This window comes from Suricata suricatta, chromosome 6, assembly GCF_006229205.1.
Source record: "Suricata suricatta isolate VVHF042 chromosome 6, meerkat_22Aug2017_6uvM2_HiC, whole genome shotgun sequence".
NCBI classification, from domain to species: domain Eukaryota; kingdom Metazoa; phylum Chordata; class Mammalia; order Carnivora; family Herpestidae; genus Suricata; species Suricata suricatta.
The window spans coordinates 97,600,835-97,612,947 of NC_043705.1; positions in this window are offsets into that span (position 1 = coordinate 97,600,835).

Consider the following 12,113-nt stretch of genomic DNA (forward strand, 5'->3'; position numbering starts at 1 on the left):
ACCTTTGACTGGGCTGGATTTAGGGCATTCAAGTTCTGTAATTCTGTGGATTCTAATCATATGCTGGTGTCTGTATGTAATGAAGTCCTTTGTTCACACATCTGTGTGTAAGACCCTACCCCCTTGGCTCAATCTGTACCCTAAAATACCAACTCTTGTATCACTCCCCCACTCTCATTCTGGTAAATAATTAAAGGTTGAGCAACCGGGCTCTGGAAAGACTCTAAGAATGTAACTCAATAACAAACATTGTGACCTAAAGTATAACTTGTTTTTCAAGATTCTGTTAAGCAGTCCCAGCCTTTTCATAAGACCTGGCTGAGGCAAAGTCCACAGGTGAAAGTTGCCTAGTCACTCCCCTGCAGTATCTTAGGCCTCTTACTATGATTGGTCATTTTAAAAGACTAAGAACTTTAAAATGATAGGTTCCCACCCAAACTAACATCTGTGTATTACAATATAATTGGCTACAATGAAATGCTGTAAACTGTAATTGGCTAACTACATGATAACCCATTTTGTCTTGCCAAAACCCTTAAAAACCCTAGCTGCACAGCGGGGCTCTCTTCCGAGGACTTCCAGCTACTCAAGAGGAGCTGTTTGGCCAAACTAAAATAAACCCATTAACTAACTTTGTTTGTGTTCATGGGTTCTACTCTTGGTGATTCACATTGGGAAAAAAAGTCTAACATCTGTCTGAATTTGATCAAACTAATTAGCAGTATTGTTAATTTGATTACAAGTATTATTTTCCTATGGACCTAGTCATAAAAAAAGAGAGTTCAAAAACGTGACAATGGCAATGACTTTGATAGATGTATGGCCAATTATATAGTATTCTGACTATGCAAACCAAACATCTGGAGTTCCCCTAATTTAGAGAATTACCTTCTTCTGATAAATGTGAAAACATTTATTTCACACCTATCCATTTCACAGTTGTTTTTCCAAAATATTTTTTAAATTACTTTGGACAACCATTTGCTTTCTTTGCTGTTTATTTCCACCAGAAAGCTTAAACCTACCATCCTTTCCAATAGTATTGCTATTAATATGCTGAACTTGGCAGAAGGAAAATGTGAACAGATTAGATCTACCTCCCTTTTTTGTTCCAAACCTTAACCCCTGTACCATTACCAACCACAAGGTTTGTGCATATAAAGTCACTATAAAGGGATGATTAGAGAAAAGTATTGAACAAAAAAAGCAAACTTGGCTCCAGACACTAAATATTACTTCTATGATAGAAAAAAAGGCATTAGTGTAGAAGGGGCTAGAACCAAATGATTCTAGTATTTATGTGACTACTTCCCACCTAGTAAGGACTTGAAATATTTTTTCTGTCTGCTTAGAAACTGTTATGGAGAGCAAGTCAGTCTAAATATAATAAATGCAGTTTAAGACTGCATCAGTGGAAATTAACATAATATTAATGATAACTATCAAATATTTGACATTTACCATATGCACTACTAACACAAAAATCTGAGTTGTTTATAACTGAGTCCATTTTGTAAATCAGCAAGGATATAACGTGCCTAATCTCACAGCTAAAAAATGGAAGAATCAGAATTCAAAACTAGGTATAAGCTAAGGTCATGGGGTAGAAGCCAGTGAAAAATAAGTTTCCATTCTATTAAAGAAATAGTTTCTAACTGTGGTATTTATCCAAAGAAGAAGTAATGAGTACCAAAGAAGAAAATGAGTTTCCTGTTAACAAAATATTCAAGTATACCATGAAACACCACGGATAGGTTTCATGAATGTATGTTTCAGGAGGAAATTACATAATCCCTAAGAACATTCAGTAGAAGATAGAGGCTATTTGGGGTCATCCTAAGGAAGGCCCTTTTGATAGAGATCTCAAATGAATATTTGTGGGGGGTTTTAATGTTTATTTTTATTTTTGAGAACACACAGCAGGGAAAGGACAGATAGAGTGAGACAGAGAATGTGAGGAGGCTCTACATTGTTAGCGCAAAGCCCGACATGAGGCTTGAACCCACGAACATGAGACCATGACTAAGCAGAAGTCAGATGCTCAACTGACTGAGCTACCCAGGCATTCCCCGAGTGAATATTTGAACTCGAAGATTCTATGGAGTTACTCTGAGTGATGTGAGAAGGAGGATTTGAAGAGCTTCCTAGTAGTAAAACGGATTTTGGAGGTACTGAAGGAGAAAACTATTAAAGGAAGAAGAAAAAGTGGTAGATTATGTAATAGTTAATATTTATTGAATGCTTACTCTATGTCAGCTGCCTATATTGTTATTATCTCTAATCTATGCAACTGCCTTGCAAGGCAGCAATTTTCATCTTTATTTTACAAAAGGATAAAACTGAGGCTTCCAACAGGTATGTAACTACCTTAATGTCCCAGAGCTAATTATTACTTCTGATTCCAAAGTATACACTATTATACACTATGCTTTATGTATGACAACTCTGACTCCATTTTCTAAAGTTGGTCCTCTTAAACTCTCTGGACCAACAATATTTTTTTTATACTGTTAGGGATATCCAACCTCTCAGTAGATACTGTAGAAAATTCTCATGCAATACTGTTTGGGAATCCAGTGCAATAAGGATAGAATTTCTCTGGGAGACAAAGGACAATAAAGGGACAGTCCTCTGGTCACCAGCTTTAAATTGTTTTGGCTTAGTTAGCAACAGAACATTGAACACATTATAGGGCACAAAAGTGTAGGCAGACAATATCAATTTCAAATCTTAAGACATCAATATGGAGGGACCAAAAGTCATGTCAGGGGGCCTGGGTGGCTCAGTTGGTTAAGTGCCCCGCTTCACCTCAGGTCATGATCTTACGGCTTGTGAGTTCTAACCCTGCTTTGGGCTCTCGGCTGACAGCTCATAGCCTGGAACCTGCTTCAGAGTCTGTGTCTCCATCTCTCTCTGCCCATCCCCTCACCTTTCTCTCCTTCTCTCTCTCTCTCTCTCTCTCTCTCTCATAAATAAACAAACAAACAAATAAATAAACACAGGTTATTGAATGCATGATTTATACCTGTTCAGCCAGTATCAGTCCAATTTAATGTTTATTAAGTGCTTGTCATATGCTGAGGATATAGAAATTTAAAAAATTGTTCACCTTTAGAAAGCTCACATTCTAGATGTTAATATCAATATAATAGAACTGAATACTAAATGTACATAGTTAAGTATTAACCATGTGCTATGGAAACGCCAAAAAGGCATCTGTGGGGGCAGTGTTCAGTGATTATTTCATGAAAGACACAACATTTGGACTGAGCTTGAGAAGCTGAACAAACTTTTAGTAGACTGGAAAATGTCATTCCAGGGTCACCTGGGTGGCTTAGTTGGTTAAGCGTCGGACTCCCGACTTCAGCTCAGGACATGATCTCATGATTTGTGAGATTGAGCCCAATCCACATCAGGCTCTGCACTGACAGCATGGAGCCTGCTTGGAATTTTCTCTCCCCCTCTCTTTCTCTGCCCCTTCCCACCTTGTGCTCCCTCACTCTTTTTCTCTCTCTCAAAATAAATAAACTTAAAAAAGAAATAAAATAAGAAAAGACCATTTCAGTCTGCATGATGAACTCAGAAGTGTAGCCATTCAAAATAACTCTGAGAAACTGGAAAATAGGAAAAAAGAAGAATGTCATGGATAAAAAGACTGAAAGATAAACATAGTCCAAAAGAGGGAGATTTTCATGCTCTTCACTGGAGGATTGGAGAAAAGGCATGGCCATGTGTAGCAGACTACGATGGCATTGTCTAGGTAATTCATAACAGCACTTTATCTCTGAGAATTGTCCTGCTATTTCATCGGGGTAGGAACTTATTTGTCATTCTTGTACTGCTTGATGTTGTATCAACCCTCCATTGATTATACAGAAAACTGGGATATTACTTTGATATCAGGCAACTTGGGTTCATTACCAGGCAAGTTACTTAGACAAATTAGTTATTATATCTAGGTATCATCTTCATCACCTAGAAAATGGAATTACAGGGGCTTGGTAAGGATTAAATTTAAAAATGCATTAGGGGGGCGCCTGGGTGGCTCAATCGGGTAAGCCTCCGACTGACTTCAGCTCAGGTCAGATCTCATGTTCATGGGTTCGAGCCCCACATCAGGCTCTGTGTTGACAGCTAGCTCAGAGCCTGGAGCCTGCTTCTGGTTCTGTGTCTCCTTCTCTCTCTGTCCCTCCCCCTCTCATGCTCTGTCTCTCTCTGTATCAAAAATAAATAAAACATTAAAAAATTAAAAAAAATAAAAATGCATTAGCGTGTTTTCACAGGAAATTGTTTATAGGTACGCAAAAACCAAAAATACCATAAACATCACTACCAACATCATCACCCATAATTATTATTGTCATTGTCATCTGTGGCCATTTTTTTCTCCTGCATTTAGAAATGAGGTGAAAAAATTACAGATTGGTCTGCGTCATTTTCTAAGGCTGCCAGTGTTACAGGAAGGCATGTTTGGCCAAATTCATGCAACATCAGAGAAATATCTGTGACGAAAGAGGAAAAAAACAGAAATACAGCACTCCTATAGAAAAAAGCAGAAACAAATCACTGCAACCCCCAAATCTGAAGGAGCAGTTGCCTCAATTTTTGATGGCCTCCCTGATTCCATTCCTTTATGAATTAGGTGTCATTTCTACCCTTGAGTTCCTTCTGAAAGTACTGTATCCTTATTATAAATGATTTTTATTTAAAATTTTTTAACATTTTTATTTTTTGAGAGGCAGAGAGAGACTGTGAGTGGGGAGGGTCAGAATGAGAGAGAGACACAGAATCTGAAGCAGTCTTCAGGCTCTGACCTGTCAGCACAGAGCCTAATGCAGGGCTTGAACCCATGAACCGTGAGATCATGACCTGAGCCAAAGTCAGATGCTTACCCTGCTGAGCCACCCAGGAACCTCTAAATTATTTTTATTTTTATTTATTTATTTTTGTTCCAGATAAGTGGATTACTGTCACTAGCTCCTAAGGGGTCTTTTAACTCAGAAGACTACAATCCCAAACTTTAAACAGAATTTCAGATTATGATACAGTATGACAGCGGGATGGACTGACCACACACCCCCTGGAGAGCAAATCTAAACAAAGTGGAATCATGAGTGTACTTCCTGTGCCTTCTGGAAAGGAAGGTACTAATTGGCAAATACATAATGATCGTGCTGCCTAATGAATCTCTCACACCTCCATGGAGTAGAATAAGCATTTCAGCAAACTGCATGGACTCTTTCAGGCCACTAGGGGACTACTGAGCATTATCTTCTGGCAGTGCTACCCATGCCCCAGAATCTGTTTGCTATTTATCAGGTGCTTGGAGTATAGGAAAAGGAGGACAGAATTTTGGGTTCAAGCCCAGTGATGAGCTCTGGGGAAATGTTATAGAAGAACAAGCAGAATGGAAGTCTATTAACATGGATTCTGTTGGACTTGGATAAGATGTAAATTCCAAACCTACTGCCTGTAAAGGGATATTCTCAAAGAAAGTGATAAAAATAAACATTTGAAAGTGCCATGGAAAGGTCAGAGGCCTCCATGGGAATAATTTTGTCCTTCATGTTGTTATATTAAATGACTTTATGTTTCTTCTTAGAATAAAATATAAGATGGTTGCCATTTATATGAGTGATTTAATATCGGGGGAAAAAAGTAAATGATGCGGTCGGTAGGTGGAAAGGCTCTTCCAAAAAGAGGCTGAGAGGTATTTGATGCATAATTTGGAGCTGATGACTCAACAGTGACTGAATGATGTTACACATGCATGCTGCTGGAAAATGTACTCTTAACAAACCCCGACCATCAAAGACACACACGAATTATTTTTAAAAAGACTTTAAGCAGGCTTTAGAAAGAACATGCTAGAAGTAGGATATCTGACATGTCAGAATTAAAAGAGCTATATAGCTCTGTGAACTTGGCGTGAGCATATTGCCGTTGCTGCTGCCTGTTGTATTATTATGGCACTATATCAGTAAGGAATGTGTTAGATGTAAAAATAGAAAATTCAACTTGCAGTGGTGTAAACAAAATGGATTCTTTTTCCTAAAGAAAAGGAGAAAAGAATGGAGGTAGGCAGCTCCTGGCTTTGGCAGCTAAGTAATGCCAGAGCTGACAAGGCTGCATTTCATGGTTGTAATATGGCTACCTCAGTTTCAGTAATCATATCTACATTCAAGAGAAGAAATAAAGAATAGAGTCACATGGCCTTATCTGGCTCCAGGGGGAGTTGAGAAGGTTACAATACAGTCTTTGATTTCTGATTTAGGAAATGAATAAATGCAGATAGATGTTCAGATGAATCCTACAAAAAATCTTTTGATACTTACTATAGAAATCTAGGAAACTGAACTGATTGCATAGCAAGGAATATTCTCTTTTAGTTTTGTCATCCTTTATAATGTAGGTGGCCAAAAAAAATGAAGATTAGGAATGAATGTTAAATGGGCCATCTGTCACAAGCAAAAAACTGCCTCTAGGTAGATTACTTATACTGAGATACCCTTTACTCTGGTATAAAGGCTCAGGAAGTGGACTGCAGGCTACGTTTCTGTTGCCACTGGCACACTCAGCTTTCGGGCCAGGAAAATCTACACAAATACGTGGAGAAGCCTGGTGAGAGGCATATGAGAATTTTACAAAATCCTTTCTCAATACTTTTCTAAATATCTTAATATCTTTCTAATATTTTAAGATATTCTGCTGAATTCCATTGTCATCTGATACAAATAATACAGCTAATATCCAAAGGCTAATAAATGAGAGACCTGATGGTTAAAGCACTTAGACCACCAAAGGCCTAAATGAGTGAAGCACATTAGTTTAGCTCCTACCAGAATTACCCTTCCTGGATTGCATTTCTAAGCTATAAACTAATATATGTATTAGTTTCTTGCAGGAAAGAATCAAAAGACATTGTACCTATTACATCAACTAGTAGCCATTATATTAAGTCCCACTTGGAAAAATTCTTGTAAAATTAAGTAATAGGAAAACCTTTGTCTTGATGAGAAACTAAAATAATATTCTTCTTTCCACAAATAATATAACTGAGCATGTTACTCCTTTTGACCTTGCTGTCTGATACTCAAAGTCAAAACTGAATTATAGCCGACTTTTGTTTGTGTTAATCTTCTCTTATCCTTGTACCTGTTTTTCTATTCTACATTTTGCATTTGCTTTGTTCTGAAAGACTCCTCAAAACTTCTGGGAAAAAATAGAATATAAATAAATACTAATCAGTAACATAGTTCTTGTTGATTTTCTGGGCTCCTCATTCATTTGGATCAATTATATCATATTATCTACTGATTATCTGGGATAGTGTTTCAACTAAAACCCAGGATTAAATAAAATAATACCAACGGAGAAGACATTAAGCATTAGATAACAGTTGGAACCAGAAGATTCAGCAAAATCAGACAGTGAACTAGAGATAATATATTGTACAGAAAAGAGTCAGTTACTTTGAAGTCCCTGCCAATTTATACTTTGAAACTACATTACCAAAATGTCACATATCTTCTTGTTTTAAAGGTAAGAAGAAAATACTTTTGTATTTATATGGCAACAAGAAAGTACCCTTTTTTTCTTCAGGTCTTTTTTTTTTTTTTTAGGTTCACAGTAAAACTAAGAGGAAATACTGAGATTTCTCATATATCCCCTACTCCTACACTTGCATGGTCTCCTCCCTTATCAACATCGCCCACCACAGTGCTATATTTGTTACAATTAATGAGCCTACACTGGCATATCATTATCACTCAAAGTCCATAGTTTCCATTTTTGTTCCCTCTTGTACGTTCTATGGGTTTGGACGAATGTAGAATGACATGTATCCAAACTTCTAGTATCTTATGGAGTATTTTCACTCCCCTAAAAATCCTCTGTGCTCTACCTATTCAAACTTTCCCTGGCCCAGCCCATGGAAACCACTGATGTTTTTACTGTCTACATAATTTTTACCTTCTCCAGAACACCCTATAGTATGTATAGTAGTCGTACATAGTATGTATATTTTCAGATTGGCTTCTAATATGCATGTAAGTGTCCTCCACACTTTTTTTATGGCTTAATACCTCATCTTTTTAAAACACTGAATAACAGTCCATTGTCTGGATGTACCACAGTGTATTTATCCATTCACCTACTGAGGGACATTTTGGTTGCTTCCAAATTTTGCAATTGTGAATAAAGCTTCCATAAACACGTATGTGTAAGTTTGTGTGTCAATGTAAGATTTCAACTCTTTTGGGTAAATACTAAGAAGCAAATTCCTGGATCATGTAAGAGAAGGTTTAGTTTGTAAGAAATCCCCAAACTGTTTTCCAACATGGCTGTACCACTTTGAATTCCTACCAGGAGTGAATAAGAGTTTCCCTTGTTCCATGTCCTCACTAGCATTTGGTGTCATCAGTGTTCTGGATTCTGGCCATTCTTATAAGCGTGTAGTGGTATCACATGATTGTTTTAATTTTATTTTCTTAGTAATGTATGATATGGAGCATCTTTTCATATGCTTATTTTCCATCTGTATAATATTTTTTATATCTAGTGAGGTGTCTGATAAAGCCTTTTGCCTACTTATTAATCAAGTTGTTTTCTTATTTTTGAATTTTAATAAGTCTTTGTGTATTCTGGATGTCTTTTTCCAGATACATCTTTGGCAAATATTTTCTCCCAGTGTGTGGCTTGTCTTCTTATTCTATTGACATTGTTTTCAGCAGAGCATAGATTTTTAAGTTTAATGAAGTTCAGCTAATCAACTATATCTTTTATGGATTGTATCTTTAGTATTCTATCTAAGAAGGTATCACCATACTCAAGGTCATCCAGGTTTTCTTTTATGCTATCTTCTAGTTTTGTGTGTAACATTTAAGTTGATGATCCATTTTGAGCTAATTTTTGTGAATGATGCAAAGCCTTGGTCTAAATTAACTTTCTTGCATGTATGTCTAGTTGTCTTAGCACCATTTGTTGACAAGACTGTTTTGCTCCATTATGTTGCCTTTGCTCTTTTGTCAAATATCAGTTGATTATATTTATGGGGTTCTATTCTTAGTTCTATAATCTCTTCCACTGATCTATTTGTCTATTCTTTCACCAATGCTACAGTGTTTTGATTAGTAGCTTTATAGTAAGTTTATAAAGTTGGATAACATAGGTCCTCAACTTTGTTCTTATTCTTCGATATTATATTAAGTATTCTCCATCTTTTGCCCCTCCATGTAAAGTTTAGAATCAATTGTGAATATCTCTAAAAAACTTGGTGGGGTTTTTATTGGGATTGCATTGATGAATTGATGAAACTATAAATTGAGTCAGAAATAACTGACATCTAGGGGCACCTGGGTGGCTCAGTCCTCAGGGGTCCAACTCTTGGTTTCACCTCAGGTCATAATCTTAGAGTTCTTGGGTTTCAGCCCCATGGTGGGCTCTGACTTGACAGCACTTAGCCTGCTTGGGATTCTCTCTCTCTGTGTCTCTCTCTCTCTCTCTCTCTCTCTCTCTCTCTTTCTCTCTCTCTCTCTCTCTCTTTCTCTCTTCCTCTGTCTCTCTCTTTCTCTCTCTCTCTCCCCTCCTCCTTCTCCTCCCCAACTTGCATTGTCTCTGTGTCTTTCATAATAAATATACTTAAAAAAAAAAAAGAAATAACTGACATCTCAACCATAGTCATTTTATTTTCAAGAGTGTTTTAAAGTATGGAAATGTATACAGAAAAGTTACCATCATTCTGTTACCCAGCACCAGAATTACAAACATGTTTTTTGCTCTTTAGGTAAAATGTTTTGGACAGAGAAAATTCCAGATCAAGGTGAAGTTTCATTTGTTTCCTTTCAAATATTTTTCTACTCCCTTGAGTGAGTCAGCTTACATCTTGAATATGCTATATACTTTATATGTTTTTGTAATTTTACTGTGTATACATATATAGATAATTTTATATTTTTAATTTATAAAAATGTTGTTATGGTCTATCAATATTTCTTTCACTCTGTTGCTTTCTAGACATGTTTTACATATCAATTTTATATTCCTCACTGGATAAACATTTGAGTTGGGTTACTTCTTATAAATTTTATTTTTTTCCATTTATTTGAGAGAGACAGAGACAGTGAGAGTCAGGGGAGGACAGAAAGAAAGGGTGAGAGAGAGAATCCTAAGCAGTCTCCCTGCTGCCAGTGCGGAGTCCGACCTGGGGCAGAGCCCCACAAAACTGTGAGGACTTAAGCGGAAACCAAGAGTCAAACACTCAACCGACTGAGCCACCCAAGCTCGGAGTTGGATTGTTTTTTATATTATAAATAATGTTATAATTCGTAACCTTTTATATGTTCCTTATACATGTAGAGAATATCTTTGAAGAATTTTATATTGTGCATTTTTAACCTTTATTAAATTAACAAAATTGGTTTCCAAAGTTATTTTACAAATACATCAGTTCATCAGGACTACTACATGAAAACTTTTGTCTTCTACTAATTTTGATATTTTCAGATTTTCTTTTGTTAATCTGATATGTTTGACAAAATATGTCATTGTTTTAATTTGCCTAAATTTACTATTAAGATTGAGATTTTTTTTGTTAATGTTAAGCCCTTTGGGATTTCTTCATATATGAATTGCCTATGCATAGTCTTTGCCCATTTTATTACTTTATTCTTCATCTTTTTCATAGTAACTTATGTTATAATTTATATATGTGTATATATATAAACAATATGGGTTTGAACTCTGCAGGTCCACTTATATGCAGATATTTTACAGCACAGTACTGTAAATGTACTTTCCTTCCTTATGATTTTCTTAATAACATTTTCTTTTCTCTAGATTATTTTATTTTTGAAATACAGTGTAGAATACATATGCAAAATATGTGTTAATTGACTATGTTATTGGTAAGGCTTCTAGTCAATAGTAGGCTATCATCACAGCATATATATTTATGCATATATTATGTTGCCCTTATATGTTCAAATAGGCTCTCAGCCTATTACTTTGTTTTCAGTATATTTTGTCATATATTTTTTACTTAATGTTTTAAACTTTATTTGTTTTCCCTTAATAACATGCAATCTAGGGTGCTACATAATAAATTATGTCCTCTTATGAATAAAAGTATCTAATACATTTTCTTCTGATAGTTTTAAAGTATTTTTTCCATTTAATCCTTAATTATCAGGAATATGTTTTTGTGAATGGGGAGCATTAAGGAATTATTTTCTTGTCTTAATTATAATGCAATTTTTCTAATACCAAGTGTGGAATAGTCTATATTTTCCTCACAGATTTGTAATACACCCTCTACAAAACAAAAATTTTCCATTTTTGCTGGGGGATATATTTGCTCTCAATTCTATTCTGTTGACTTATTTGCTTGTAGGGGCACCATTGTTTTTATTGTTTGCTTTAAATACCATGTGTGATGGATGTTACAGTGTGCTTCTTCTGGTAAATCTCCTTTTAATACTGAAGGACTTATTTCCCTGCCTACTGAGAATGCTGTGAGCACTTTTCTGAATTTCCTCAGCTGAAAGTTGTGTAATAAGTATGAATCTTTTTGGGGGTAGGCAATCTTCAATAACATGGATACAAATATTTAGACTCCTCCCAGAACTTGAGAAAAATGTATAGAGCCATTTCAGGTTCAGGGCTCCCATGGGGTTGTCCAAGACTATAGTGGTTTTTTTATCCTTAATTTTTTTATTAATTAATTTATTTGAAGAGTAAAAGTGAATGTGCAAATGGGGGAGAGATAGAGAAAGAAGGAGAGAGAGAATCCCAAAAAGGCTCCACACTGTCAGCACAGAGCTCATTGCAGGGCTGGATTTCACAAACCTTGAGGTCATGACCTGAGCTGAAATCAAGAGTCAGTTGCTTAACTGACTGAGCCACCCAGGCATGTCATAGAGCCATTGCTGAGACTGCAAATTCTCTAGTACAATCCCTTCCTTTTCATAGGTGGTAATCCTAAAAACACTAAGAAGCTGCCTGCATGCCATCCCTCCACCTTATAATCTTCTGTTCAGGAAATGAAACCTGTGACTCAATGCAGATTTCATTGGAAACCTGCCAGTTTCTGGCATCTTGCAGAAACTACCCCCCCC